This window comes from Nycticebus coucang, chromosome X, assembly GCF_027406575.1.
Source record: "Nycticebus coucang isolate mNycCou1 chromosome X, mNycCou1.pri, whole genome shotgun sequence".
Taxonomy (NCBI): Eukaryota; Metazoa; Chordata; class Mammalia; order Primates; family Lorisidae; genus Nycticebus; species Nycticebus coucang.
The window spans coordinates 24,640,262-24,655,336 of NC_069804.1; the positions used below are offsets into that span (position 1 = coordinate 24,640,262).

Consider the following 15,075-nt stretch of genomic DNA (forward strand, 5'->3'; position numbering starts at 1 on the left):
CTTCAACTCCAGGCCAAAGACCACCTCCATGCGCTCAGAGGCTCTCCTCAGGATCTCAGGGAAGTGGTCTTTGTACCTTTTATTGATAACCTTCAACATATCGGTCTTCAGGATGGGCGCTTCCTTCTTGTACTTCTCCAGCAGGAAATGCACCAGCAGGCCCGCCTTCTTGGTCAGAGGATCTCTGGCTGGTCTCAGAGCGAAGGCTGATGCCTGGGAGATGCTTGCTGCTGCCTCATCTTGACTCTCAGCCTCTTCATCGGCAACAGCTCCCTCAGGACAGCTAGCCCCGGGAGCTTCCTCAGACCCCTGGGACATACAGTCATCCAGGGACTCTGGGGCATCACCTGAAAAAATAGAAATGCAGTGGAAGGCAGGTGGGAAAGGAGGGAACTCCTCTTCCTTCTCTGCAGTGGCCTGAGGAAGGCTGACAGTCTGGTTTGGAGCAAGTTTCTGCTGGGGATTCTCACCTGCAAAAACAGAAATGCAACAGAAGTCAGGCGGAAAAGGAGGGAACTCCTCTTCCTTCTCTGCAGTGGCCTGAGGAAGGCTGACAGCCTGGTTTGGAGCACTTGTCTGCTGGCATGTCTCAGGACTAGGGAGCTTAGTCTTCTGACCCAGAGGCATGATGCTGTGATCAGGGACTGAAGGCCACAGTGTGCACCAAGAGGCTGGGGAGGCAGCACCTGTGGGGGGAAGAATGACATCATGTGAGCTCTTTCAGCAGGGACAGACTGCCTTGGCTTTAACCAGGGCCCCACTGCAGGTTTCAGTGAGAGCACTAGCACTGCTCTAGGATCCCACAGGGCTCCTGTTCTCCTGCTCAGTCTTTCTCCTTGGACCTCTGTGGAGAAAGTTAACTTGACTGTTAGGTCACTGCACGGCAGCCTTTTTTGGGGCTTGGTAGGGTGACAGGAACGGCTTGCAGGGGGGCCAGAAGCAGGAGTCTTCTGGGCTTACATTCAGGACCATCATACCAAATGTTGGCAAGACCGGGAGCCCCAGTTCCCTCTATGGTTGTCAAGTTGATACCACGATATTCTATGGTACTAATGGGGAGGAAAGGAAGGAGCAGCTGAGCTACCACTTCAGGTGCCCCACCTCGGTCTCCCAGGTCTGACAACACAAAAGGCATTTCCCCATTCTTGCTAAGGGTGGGTGGTCCCTACAATGACCACACTTGTCACCCTGACTCTTCTCCTGACCTGGAAATGGACCTCTGCTGACCAGTGGACAGCCCCTTAGAACAAGTCAACAGCCCCTGACCTTCCCAGGCACCTGGCGAGAGAAGCCTCCATCTTTAGGCCCACGGGGCCTTCAGGCTTCTACGAGACACAGTTTTGTGCGGCCTGTGGGGACCGAGTGCCCTAATCCTTCAGGAGGATCCTCCCCTTAACTCCCTAGGGCCTGGGAAATTTCCCTCTGCCGACCCTGCCAAGCACCCGGCGAGAGAAGCCTCCATCTTTAGGCCCGGGGGCCTTCAGGCTTCTACAACACGCAGTTTTGTGCGGCCCCAGTTCTCCCCAGTTCTGGGGCACCGAGTCCCCTCATCCCTCAGAAGGGTCCTCCCCTTAACTCCCGAGGGCCTGGGAAATTTCCCTCTGCTGGCCTGAGGCCACCTGCTTCAGACCGAGACTTGGGTTTCCCGAGACGCTGTGGAGAAGGAAAATGGCGCTGGGCCTAATGGCCACTCCCGGGAAGTCTAGACCCAAGAGCAGGGTTGGGTCGGGGCAGGGCTATAAGTGGTCTCCTCTTTTCAGGGGCAGGGGCCTTACGGTTTTTAGAGGATTATTCTACCTCACGAAATCCACCAGGAGACTGAGAAAATCAACGATGCCTCCCTTGGTTGACCTCCGGCAGCACCTCAGACGAAGGCCTAACTGCCAGTAGCCTGGAGGAGGAAGTGACGACTGACTACTTCCTGCTCCGCCCACTCCCCCTCCCCCTTAGCACCAGGGGTGGGGCTGTCTCTGGGCTCCTGTGTCTGGGGGAGGGGCGGTTCCCAGAGAACTCATAATGTGCTTCCTTCGGCTTTATGTAGGCTCCGGGAATTCTCCCTCTGCTGAGCTGAGTCAGCAGGCCTCAACCCACGGAGGACCTTGTTTATCTGAACGAATAGAGTAGGAAGTAAGCAGAGCCCAAGCCCAGTGGGCATGCTCGGGACCTGCCAAACTGGCTAAGTGTGCTGCTCTGTGGGCCCCTTCTTTTGCAAAGGATGGTGCCATCAGTCTGCTTTCAGTGTGGTCTCTAGTCTTGCATTTTTGTTTTTCATGGGTTGCCTCTCTTCTCCTCCGCCGGAAGATCTCAACTCTTTATTTTTATTTTTATTTTTTATTTTTGTCTATTATTGTTGGTGATTCATTGAGGGTACAAGAAACCAGGTTATATTGATTGCATTTGTTAGGTAATCTCCCTCTTACAATCGTGTCTTGCCCCTCAAAGGGTTGGCACACACCAAGGCCCTACCCCCTTCCTCCTTCCCTCTCTCTGCTCTTCCTTTCACCCAGCCCTCCCTCCTTCTTTCAGTCTCTGCTCTCTCCTTCCCCCACCAGCATCATGTCATTAATTGTCCTCATATCAAAATTCAGTACATAGGATTCATGCTTCTCCATTCTTGTGATGCTTTACCAAGAATAATGTGTTCCACTTCCATCCAGGTTAATACAAAGGCTGTAAAGTCTCCATTTTTTAAATGGCTGAATAGTATTCCGTGGTGTACATATACTACAGCTTGTTAATCCATTCCTGGGTTGGTGGGCATTTAGGCTGTTTCCACGTTTGGTGATTGTAAATTGAGCTGTAGTAAAAGGTCTAGTGCAAGTGTCCTTATGATAAAAGGATTTTTGTCCTTCTGGATAGATGCCCAGTAATGGGATTGCAGGATCAAATGGGAGGTCTAGCTTGAGATCTTTGAGGTATCTCCATACTTCCTTCCAAAGAGGTTGTATTAGTTTACAGTCCACCAGCAGCGTAAAAGTTTCCTTCTCTCGACATCCATGCCAGTGTCTGCAGTTTTGAGATTTTCTGATGTGGGCCATTCTCACTGGGGTTGATGGTATCTCAGGGTGGTTTTGATTTGCATTTCTCTAATAAATAGGGATGATGAGCGTTTTTTCATATGTTTGTTAGCCATTTGTCTGTCTTCTTTAGAGAAGGTTCTATTCATGTCTCTTGCCCATTAATGTATGGGATTGTTGGCTTTTTTTCATGTGGATTAGAGTTCTCTATAGATCCTAGTTATCAACCTGTCATCTGATTCAAAGTATGGAAATATCCTTTCCCATTGTGTAGGTTGTCTCTTTGCTTTGGTTGTTGTCTCCTTAGCTGTACAGAAGCTTTTCAGTTTAATTAAGTCCCATATATTTATTTTTGTTGTTGCAGTTGCCACGACAGCCTTCTTCATAAAGTCTTTCCCCAAGCCAATATCTTCCAGTGTTTTTCCTATGCTTTCTTTGAGGATTTTTATTGTTTCATGCCTTAAATTTAAGTCCTTCATCCATCTTGTAATGGATAAAGGAGTGGAGAAAGGTGTGGGTCCAGTTTCAGTCTTTTACATGTGGATATCCAGTTCTCCCAGCACCATTTATTGAATAGGGGATCTTTCCCCCAAGGTATGTTCTTGTCTGGTTTATCAAAGATAAGGTGGTTGTAAGTTGTTGGTTTCATTTCCTGGTGTTCTATTGGATGCTACTTGTCTATGTCTCTATTTTCGTGCCAGCCTAAAATCTGGTATGGTGATGCCCCCAGCTTTATTTTTGTTACTAAGAACTGCCTTAGCAGTTTTTTTACGGGTTTTTTTCTGGTTCCATATAAAACGGAGAATCATTTTTTCCAAATCTTGAAAGTAAGATGTTGATATTTTAATAGGAATGTCATTGAATAGGTAGATTGCTGTGGGAAGTATAGACAGTTTAACAATGTTGATTCTTCCCAGCCATGGGCATGGTATGTTCTTCCATTTGTTAATATCCTCTGCTATTTCCTTTCTTAGGATTTCATAATTTTCTTTATAGAGGTCCTTTACCTCATTTGTTGGGTATATTCCTAAGTATTTCATTTTCTTTGAAACTATGGTGAAGGGAGTTGTATCCTTAATTAGCCTCTCATCTTGACTGGGTTATTGGCATATACAAAGGCAACTGACTTGTGGACATTGATTTTATATCCTGAGACTTTACTGTATTTTTTGATGACTTCTAGGAGTCTTGTGATTGAGTCTTTGGGGTTCTCTGGGTATAAGATCATGTCATCAGCAAAGAGGGGGATTTTGCCCTCCTCTGCTCCCATTTGGATTCCCTTTATTTCCTTTTCTTGCCTAATTGTATTGGCTAGAACTTCTAGCACTATGTTGAAAAGTAATGGTGACAGAGGACAACCTTGTCTGGTTCCAGTTTTAAGAGGAAAAGCTTTCAGTTTTACTCCATTCAATAAAATATTAGCTGTGGGTTTGTCATAGATAGCTTCAGTCAGTTTCAGAAATGTGCCACCTATGCCTATACTCTTCAGTGTTGTAATTAGAAAAGAATGCTGGATTTTATCATATGCTTTTTCTACATCTATTGAGAGGATCATATGGTCTTTATTTTTGCTTCTGTTAATATGGTGGATAACATTTATGGACTTGCGTATGTTAAAGCAGCCTTGCGTCTCTGGGATGAAACCTACTTGATCATGATGTATGATTTTTTTTGAAGGTAAGTCGTAATCTATTGGCTAGGATTTTGTTGAGAATTTTTGCATCTATATTCATTAGAGAAATTGGTCTGAAATTCTCCTTTTTAGTTGGGTCTTTTCTTGGTTTTGGTATCAGAGTGATGTTTGCTTTGTAGAATGTGTTGGGGAAGATTCCTTCCTCCTCAGTTGTTCGGAAGAATTTCTGTAGTACGGGAATAAACTCTTCCTTGAAGGTTTGGTAGTATTCTGATGTGAAGCCATCTGGACTAGGGCATTTATTTTGGAGCTTTTTTTTTGTTTCTTTATACTTAGTGCTTGAAATAGGTCTGTTCAGGAGCTCTATTTCTTCGTGGCTAAGTCTAGGGAGAGGTTGTGATTCCAAATGTTGATCCATTTCCTTCAGATTGTCAAATTTCTGGGCATAGAGTTTCTGGTAGTATTCAGAGATGCTCTTTTGTATATCTGTGGCATCAGTTGTTATTTCCCCTTTATCATTTCTGATTGAGGTTACTAGAGATTTTGCTTTTCTGTTTCTAGTTAGTCTGGACAAAGGTTTACTATTTTATTTATTTTTTCAAAAAAACCAACTCCTTGTTTCATCAATTTTCTGAATGATTCTTTTTTTTTTCAATTTCATTGATTTCTGATTGAATTTTGGAGATTTCTTTCCTTCTACTGGGTTTAGGCTTAGATTGTTCTTTTTTTTTCCGATTCTATAAGATGGCTTCTAAAGTTGTTGATGCACTCTGTTTTTTTTTTTTTGATTGTAGGCATTTAAAACAATAAATTTTCTTCTCAAAACTGCTTTTGCATTATTCCACAGGTTTCGGTAACTTGTGTCTTCATTGTTGTTATGTTCAAGGAAGTTAGTGATTTCCTGTTTTATTTCTTCCTGCACCCATCTGTCATTCAACCGAAGGTAGTTTAATTTCCATGCCTTTGTATGGGGTTGAATGTTTTTGTTGGAGTTGAGTTCCACCTTTAGTGCTTTGTGGTCTGAGAAGATACAAGGTAATATTTCAATTCTTTTGATTCTGATGAGGTTTGTTTTGTGTCCTAGGATGTGATCAATTTTGGAGAATGTTCCCTGGGGCGATGAGAAGAATGTATATTCTTTAACTTTGGGATGGAGTGTTCTATACACATCTATCAAGCACAGTTGTTCTAAGGTCTCATTTAAGTCCCTTATATCTTTGTTTAATTTCTGTTTATAGGATCTGTTGAGCTCTGTAAGAGGAGTGTTAAAGTCCCCTGATTATAGGATATCATATTGCTTATACTGAGTAAGGTCTGTTTAAAAAATCTGGGAGCATTTATATTGGGTGCATAAATATTTAGAATTGAAACGTCTTCTTGTTGTATTTTTCCCTTGACCAATATAAAGTGACCATCTTTGTCTTTTTTGACTTTAGTTGCTTTAAATCCACATGTATCTGAAAATAAGATTGTAACTCCTCTTTTTTTCTGAATTCCGTTTGCCTGAAAAATTATCTTCCAACCCTTAACTCTGAGTTTTAATTTGTCTTTTGAAGCTAGGTGTGTTTCCTGCAGACAGCAAATGGATGGCTTGTGTTTTTTTATCCAGTCAGCCAATCTATGCATCTTTGTTTTTGTTTTCTTTTCAGTCTGAGGTGGTTGTTATTCAGTAGGGTGAGAATGTGAGCAGTTTTCAGGTGACTGCTCAATAAATTGAGAGATGAAGCAAAGAATTGCTGATCTGTAACTGAGAATGAGAAGGATTATAATTAATGACTTTATCATCAGTTGAGGTTGATGGGTAGGTGAGAAAGGTCAGAATTGACAGGAGGGGTAGCCAGAAGGAAAAAAAGAAGGAAGAAGAAAATTGGGTTTCTTCAGGGAGAAAATCTTGGAAGGTGCCCTTTAGAGGCTTCAAAGAGGTCGTCCCAACCTTGAATGTGTGAGAATAGTCAGGCATTCTGAGAAAAGTTATGGAGAAAAGGAAAAAATCGGGGAGGAATGTTACACATTTATTAGGAAGTGGATTCTTCAGGGATCCTGGTGAGTTTAAGGTGGCAGAGGACAGTACTTGTGACTTCCAGTTATAGTCCTTCAGTGCTGGAAGTTTTTCTGTAGGACATAGTTTTATTTGGGTTTGGTGAATCCAAACTGGGGGGTCTGCAAGGCGAACGGCTGTGGGGGTGCTATAAAGAACCATGTGAGGGCCTGTCCCATGAGGAGATAAAGTCTTGCAGGGCAAGAGAGATTTGAGGAGAACTCATTGCCCTGTCAATTGGTCTGTGACTTTCTCTGCTGATGGTTGGGGTAAAAGCTGATTGTTTTTCTAAGTTCGTGTCTAGTTTCCTGGAGGATGGGAAAATAGTCTCCTATGATACAGTCTGGGGGAGAGCCATGGCCTACAATAATAGTTCTGCTGTACATTATTTCAAAAGGGCTATAAAAGGGGTTTGCAAGCAGTGGTGTGAATGTGGAGTAAGGTGATGGGGAGGAGCTTAATCCAGTCTTGTTTGTGTTGGAGTACTAATTTTGTGAGGTGTCATTTAAGGAATGCTATTCATCTGTTCTACTTTTCCTGATGATTAGGGTCTGTAAGGCACATGCAGATGCCACTGAATTCCTAGAGCTTGTGAGATTTGGGAGGATATGTGGCTAATGAAAGTTGGGCTGTTGTCACTCTGAATAGAGCTGGGGAGACTGAATCTGGGAATAATGTGGTGTGTCATAACCCCTATGGCCCTGGTCTCATTGCCGCATGAAGGAACCAGGCGTGACATGGATTAGATTACAGGGGTCCTCAAACTGCGGCCCGCGGGCCACATGAAGCAGTGTGAATTGTATTTGTTTCCATTTTGTTTTTTACTTCAAAATAAGATATGTGCAGTGTGCATAGGAATTTGTTCATAGTTTTTTTTTTTTTTTAAACTATAGTCTGGCCCTCCAATGGTCTGAGGGACAGTGAGTTGGCCTCCTGTTTTAAAAGTTTGAGGACGCCTGGATTAGAAGTACAAGCTTGCGGGAGGCGGGCTAACCTTAAATGCAGGGCAGCCCAGAGCTCCCTCCACAATGGCTGTTTATTAAGGTTATACACAACAAGTGTGGAGAGTTAAGGTAATTACACAAGAGGGCTGCACGCATAAGGATTGCCACCTGCTCTTTCCTCAAGTGTTCTTTCCCCACAACCCCCATGAAGAAGTACCAAGCATCAATGTTTAACACATGTTTACTAGTGGGTGACCCATCTTATCTCATTCTGGAGCACTGAGTTACTTGGGGGACTGCCCCTAAGTCACAAAATGTCTCTAGGCTTGCCAGGAGCCTGTCTTGTTCTCAGTGTTTCCTTTTAATGTGATAAGAATCAGTAACTGTGCTTTGCACATATGGTGTCCATTCCTCTACAGTGGTGACCTTCACAGTGAATAATGGCAATTTTCTTTGGAAGTGTAGCTCCATTTAGGACAGTGGTTCTCAACCTTCCTAATGCTGCCGCCCTTTAATACAGTTCCTGTGGGTCACAACACACAGGTTGAGAACCGCTGATTTAGGAGGTCTTTAAAAAGTGTGGCATTGATGATAGAGGAGCCTTGGGTGGTATTGAATCCCCTTTCTTGCCATATGGCTGCATGGTGTAGTTGTAAGGCTTTATTGAGGGCTAAGTGTCCTGCTTATTGCGAGGAAGTGCCCAGGGGCAGAGTAACAGGTGATAATGTGGGAAGAAGACACAATAGGAGAACCTGCCTTGGCAATGGAGTGAGCAGTGGGTTTAAAAGAACTGCCATTAATAAACCAGGTGTCTTCAGGATTAGGTAAGGGAAAAAGAGAAATATTTGGGAAAGGTATAGTATTACAATAGGCTCTATAGGGAGGTTAGATTGAGAGAATGGAGGGGTGGTTGGGGAGGGGTGGGAGAGGAGCAGGATGGGCAGTGAGAGGTGGGGACCAGCGGGAATCGTCAAGGTTGCTTGCAATTTTGAGAGAATATCACTACCTAGTAGGGGAAGATTACATGAGGGAATAATAAAGAATGAGAAAGAATGTCCAGAAAGTGTGCACCATAAAGGCGGAGTAGCATGGGAATGGATTACATTATCAACAATACCCATCACTGAGATCTCTGTCTGTTTTATTTTATTTTATTTTTTTAGTTGTCATGTTACCTTTATTTTTTTAATTAATTATTTTTTATTAAATCATAACTTTGTACATTGATACATTTATGGGGTTCAGTATCTCTGTTTTAAAGGACTTTTATAAGATAGCAGTGTGGAAAAGGTTGCTCCCATGTCTCTTAAAAAAGAAATTGGCTGACCTTCTACTAGCAAAATCCTCCAGAGTTTAGAATTTGTAATTATCCAGAGGGCACTCTGATCCTCCGGGAACTGTGAATTTTCAACAGCTAGGCTTAGAAGGTCAGGAAATTCAGACACGTTTTGGCTGTGTCCACGAAGCAGGTTCTCAGGAGAACCTGGGTAGAATTTAACCCCATTCTGGGCGTGTCTGCAAACCAGATTCTCAGAAGAACTTGGCCAGTTAAACTTCCAGTGAGGCCTTCTGCAGGCTGGACACGGTTTGTGGGGAAGGTTTGGCTTTGGGCATAGTTTTGCCCAGTGACCTGGCCTGCTGCATTTAAAACACAGTCCCCGGGGGAAATCTCGTTTTCTTTTTAGAGTACCCTGGGGAATTCTGAGAACTGCCGGGTTTTATCTAATGCAGTGATTCTCAACCTTCCTAATTGCCCTGTTGTTACAAATTTAAAAAGGGGGTCGTGACCCACAGTTTGAGAACTGCTGGTCTAATGGCAGAAGCCAATAACTGAAATTTTGAGAGCCTCTGCCTTTTAAAAGCGTCCTCACGATTATTAAAAACTTTAAAAGCCAGGTTAATAAGATCTCGCTGAGAGGTTTGAGGGCCCTGCGGGGATTTTGAGTTTTTTTTTTTTTTTTTTTTTTTCTGGATGTCAGATGCAGACTAAGAGATAAAATGCATGTTAACAATGAGTCTGCCTTCGTAGCTTTCAGGGGATAGGGTAGTATATTGCCAGAGCGCTTCATTAAGATGAGCTAAAAACTGGGCAGGATTTTCATCCCATTTGGGGGTAATTTCTCTTATCATAATTGACAGCCGTATGGGCTGCTCTCTTTGGCCCTTCTAAGAGACCCTGGACCATGTGGTTATGGAGGTGGATTCCAGCAGCATCAGTTTGGTAATTCCAATTGGGGTCCTCCCGGAGAACAGCCCTAGTGCCTTCTGGAAGATTTTGATGTATTCTGCGTAGGTCTTCAGCATAAATTTGGGCTTGAGTCCAGACTTGTTGCCTTTCCTCCGAAGTTAGAGTGGAGGTGAGGATAACATATAAATCATGCCAGGTTAAATCATATGATTGAGTTAGATATCTAAATTCCTGAGAGTATTTTGTGGGATCCATAGAGAATGAGCCTCATCTCTGATTTATGTGGGAGAGGTCTGAGAGAGAAGATGGGACAGGGACCCTGACAATGCCTTCCGTTCCTGCAACTTCTTCGAGGGGGTATAAGGGTTTGGGTATTTTGGAAGTGGCCAGACCTAGTATGGGGTGGGGAAAGTAGTTCTGGCATGTTTTTTTCCATTCCAGATCCACCATTCTTTTTTTCTCTTACCGCGTTGGGGAATTGGAGAAGAGGAAGAGGGGTGAAAGTTTGTTGGTAGGGAGGAAGTTGAGGGGGGTTATCTGTTGGATGGAAAGAAGACAGTGGAGAGTCAGATGAGTCTGAAGAATTTGGAGGTATTCATGCAAGGAGAATTTGAGAGGGTTCACAGGACTAATACAGGGAAGGAATATTTGGGAGTGTTAGGAATGTATGAATGTAAGGAATCTCTGACCATTTGGCTAATCCGTGGCAGTAATTTTTGAAATCAGTGAGAATTGAGATACTGAAGGTGCCATGTTTAGGGCAATGTGAACCATTGTCAAGTTTGTACGTAGACTAAACAGTAGTACATAGAAAAATGAGGTGTTTAGGTTTGAGATTAGTTAGAAGACAGTTTAGAGGTGAAGAAGGGAGGATCCTTGACTGAGTGGTGCCCATAGTAAAAACTGGAGGAAGAAAGTAAATGAGATTAAAGCTAACATGAAGAGACTGTAAGTGGGAAATAAAGGGAACAAAAGGACTAGTAAAACAATGGAGACTGCAATAAAAGGCTGAATCTAGATCTCTGGGAAGATTCTAGATAAGTGAACCCAGTTCACTGAACTGAACTATGAAAACAATCCGGACCCACAGTAGGGTTGGCGAGGCTGGTGTGGGGAGATTACCCGGACTCTCCACTTATGACTTTGGTCAGAAGAGGGTCCACCTCTGTACATGGCCTCAACCAGCTGGAGGGACCTGGGCCCACAGTAGGGCACCAGGGGGTAAGACTGGGGAGAGGGAATTCAGCCTCTGAGTGTGTGTAAAAGGAGTCAAGTGATCATATACAAATATGCAAGAGTGTGAAAAGATGGGGGAGAGGAGGAGGTAGAGTAGGAATGGGAAGAGGAAAGAAGTGAAGAAAAAGTTTTTAGATAAGGGCTCACCTTAGTATGAAGTGTATGAATGGTAGGCAAGGTCAGAGAGTGCACCGATTCTCTTTGGCGGGAATAAGGGTCCGTTTGGTTAGGTTTGGTGGGGTGTATTTTCAGCCCTGCAAAGGGACTTTTTCCCAGGGAGTCACAGGCCCCATATGAAAGGTTCCATACCCAAGGATAAAATCATTCTGAGATGCAAGACGAAAAGAAGACGGAGGTCCAGTTTGTGCAATTAAAATGGCTTTTATTCCACTTGGAATGCAGGTGGGGTGAGATTCCTGACTAGGGAGAAATCCACACGTGGGCTATGGCGGATGGGGATTTAAAGGGTTAGGGCAACCAGGATTGGTGGCATTCCTATTTCTTGGGAGGGACATGAGTCTGACCCTTCCTGGGTGGGCCATGCACCTGACACCTGATTCTATCACATATAGCATGTTATGAGTAAGTTATAGAAGACTGTATAATTGGAAAATCAATTTCAAGTAATAGTATTTTCTCTAAAAACATATTTATTATTAAATTATTTTAAACCAGGAGACAACAAAATGAGCCTGTAAGTTATTAAGTCCAAGATATCTAGTTAACTTGCATAAAATTACATATGGCATTTTAAAAACAGTCTATTTCTAAAATATTAGTAATTTAGGCAATTGGGATTTACACAGGTGGTAAACTGCCAATAATTTTGTTTTGATGAAGAAAAGGTCTACCTTAAGAACCTTATAACTGTTATTAAGAAATGCTATAGCATACTTGAAAAATTAAAGTGGTGAAACATATGTGTCAGGATATTCTTTTACTGGTACAACCCCTATAGCAACATTTCAGATGATTTAAATATAAAAACTACATTTTCAAATTACTTGGGTTTTTAGTCTCTTCTAGAAATAACTACATGTATAATTAACAATTTTACTTTCTATTACAAATGGGAATCTTTTGTACTGTTCATCTAAAGATACAAGAAATAAAGGACTTGGATAGTCTAGTACTTTATTAGAAATACATCCACTGACTTCACAAAAACAACTTTTACATATGAGCAAAATACTAATAGTTTCTGATTTGGGAGGAATGAAATAAAATACAGTGAGTGGTTTTCTCTTCATCTCTAATTGTAAAAATCCGTTTGCTTCTTTATTTGACCCGTCTCTATTCATGCAATTTAATGAGCCCTCAAAAGAATTTACACATATTTATACAGAATTCACATTGACATCAGTAAACTGCCAGTCCTTTTATATTTTCAGTGCCTTATCAAAATATGGGTAACAAAGTTCTTCATTCTATGAGGCTGGAAGATGTTTCTTAAGTACTACTTTGGATGATGAGGATATAGCATCTGGGAAGGACACCTCAAATTCTATTAGAAGGTCACCGCATTGGTCAGGAGTTTTTGGAAATGGCAGCCCATATCCAATAATAATTCTCCTCATTCTAGGTTTCACAATATCATTTATTGACATAGGTATGTTTCTTCCATCTATTGCTGTCACATTAACTGAACAGATGCACCATGCCTCTTATAAACTAATTTTAGCAGTATAAATTATATTTGATCCATCCCTTTTAAATTCGGGGTGATCTTTGTCTTTAATGATAAAAACAATGTCTGCTGGAATGCTGTTTGGTGTTTCATCTCCTTCCCTTGGAAAAGTAATTTTTGTGCCTTCTTTCCACCCTTTTTTAATCTCAATGGTAAGTATTTTGTCCTCAGATCTATAGCTCCTTCCATCAGGGTTTAGTCTTTCTTTGAGAGATCTTCAACTGTTTGGTGCAACCATTATGTATTTCAAGTGACACTGTAAGTTCATGAATAATTGGAGGGTCTTGTTTGAGTTGGGATGGCCCCACAGAATTCCTGTCTCTTGGATATCCATTCATGCTGAATCCAAAGGCACTAAAAGGATCTCCATCTATTTCTGTTTCTTCAGAATCTGCCACCACCCATCTGTCTTCAAAAAAAAAAAAAAAAATTGAAGGGGTCGGACCCTCAAAAAAATGCTGCAAATGTGGCCTGAGGATCACCATGGAAGGTGTACCAGAAGGTGCCCCCTTGTCCATCGGTGCCTCCTGTTCCTCCCTTCAACCCTTCTTCCCCAAACTGGTCATATATTTCTCTCTTTTTAGGGTCACTCAATACTTCCTAAGCTTCTGTGACCTCTTTAAATTTTTCCTCTGCCTGAGGAGATTTGTTCTCGTCTGGATGAAATTGGAGGGCTTGTTTTCAGTAACCCTTTTTAATATCTTCATCTGAAGCTCCTTTTTAAATTCCCAAAATGTGATAATAGTCTTTCCCCATTTCGAATTTCTTGAAATGAACTTAGATTTTCCCCAAGAGCATGTGGAAAGGAGGTGCCCAAAACAAGCCCCATCCTTATGAAATCCCAACTAACTGATCGTTGACACAGGAAACAACATACACTGGGGAAAAGAAGCCCTATTCAGGAGGTGCCTGTGGCTCAAAGGAGTAGGGTGCCGGCCCCATATACTGGAGGTGGCGGGTTCAAACCTGGCCCTGGCCAAAAACTGCCAAAAAAAGAAGCCCTATTCAATAAATGGTTCTGGGAAAATTGGACAGCCACATGCAGAAGAATGAACAGGACTCCTACCTCTCACTACTCACAAAACATTAAATCAAGGTAGATAAAAGACTTAAATGTAAGGCATAAAACCATAAGAATTCTAGAGGAAAATGTAGGAAACACTGTTATCAGCACAGGTGAAGAATTTATGATCAAGATCCCAATGGCAATCATGGCAACAATAAAAATTAATAAATGGTATTTGATTAAATTAAAAATCTGCAGAGCTAAGGAAATAATCAGAAGAGCAAAAAGGCAACCTCCAGAATGGGAGAAAATATTTGCAAGCTACATATCTAATAAAGGGCTAATATCAAGTTTATTTTTCATTGCCACTTAAGTGAATCTCAGCCTTGTCAACTCTGTGCTTTCCTCTCTCCATTTTATTTATTCTCTGTTGGCGTGGTTTTGGTCTTCAACTTGTGTCTTGTCTCTGCAATCTCCCTTTTCATCTTCATTTATTATCTTATTTTTGAGCTTCTGTTCTTTTCTATTAACCATAATTTATTTTTATTTAATTAAAAATAGGCAATCTGGGGTGGCGCCTGTGGCTCAAGGAGTAGGACGCCAGTCCCATATGCTGGAGGTGGTGGGTTCAAACCCAGCCCCGGCCAAAAAAAAAAATTAAAAAAAAAAAAATAGGCAATCTGTTGTTCAAAAATTAAAGTAAAGCTCTAAAGAAAATATCCATGCTCAGCTTTCATCCATTGAGTTTACCTCTCCTACCCATAATCAGTATGATTAATGAGTTCTGTGCCCTTTTGGTGTTTATGAATATTTAAGCAAAAATAAAAATATAGTCATTTAAGAAAACTTTTGCTATATGAGGCCCATATTATTGGTTCTACATTTTAATTGTGGGGTAATTTCTTTTTGTTCCTTGGATGAAGTATTTCCTTGACTTACTCCTTTGTCTTTTCCTTTTATCTGTCTGCCTTTTTACTATGATATGCTTGTGTATTTTCCATGATATTTTTATTTTTCTTACACTTTACTTGGACAGGTCTATCTATAACTTTTATTCTCATATAGTATAGATAATTTATCACTTTCTACTTTATCTGAGATCAATGTTATTTGTATGATAAGCCACAGTTGAAAATTCAACATTTAATGTTTAACTTCTTTTTATAATCTGGGAACATGGCTGAGGATGATCTGCTGTGCTTCTGATAGTCAACTGACAATTTTGACACATAATTCGGTAAATGTTTGCGGTGTTTTCGTCAGTTCTGCTCATTACTGGCCTTCCTGACCTCTCTTCATCACTGATTCTTTATCTATCCTTAGAAA

At 41.8% G+C, this 15,075-nt stretch overlaps 1 pseudogene; it reads right to left on the reverse strand.

Annotated features, from left to right (window-relative positions):
* Window positions 1–12,483: 12,483 nt before the first annotated feature.
* LOC128578483 (dnaJ homolog subfamily B member 4-like) lies at window positions 12,484–13,514 on the reverse strand (annotated as a pseudogene).
* Window positions 13,515–15,075: the final 1,561 nt, after the last annotated feature.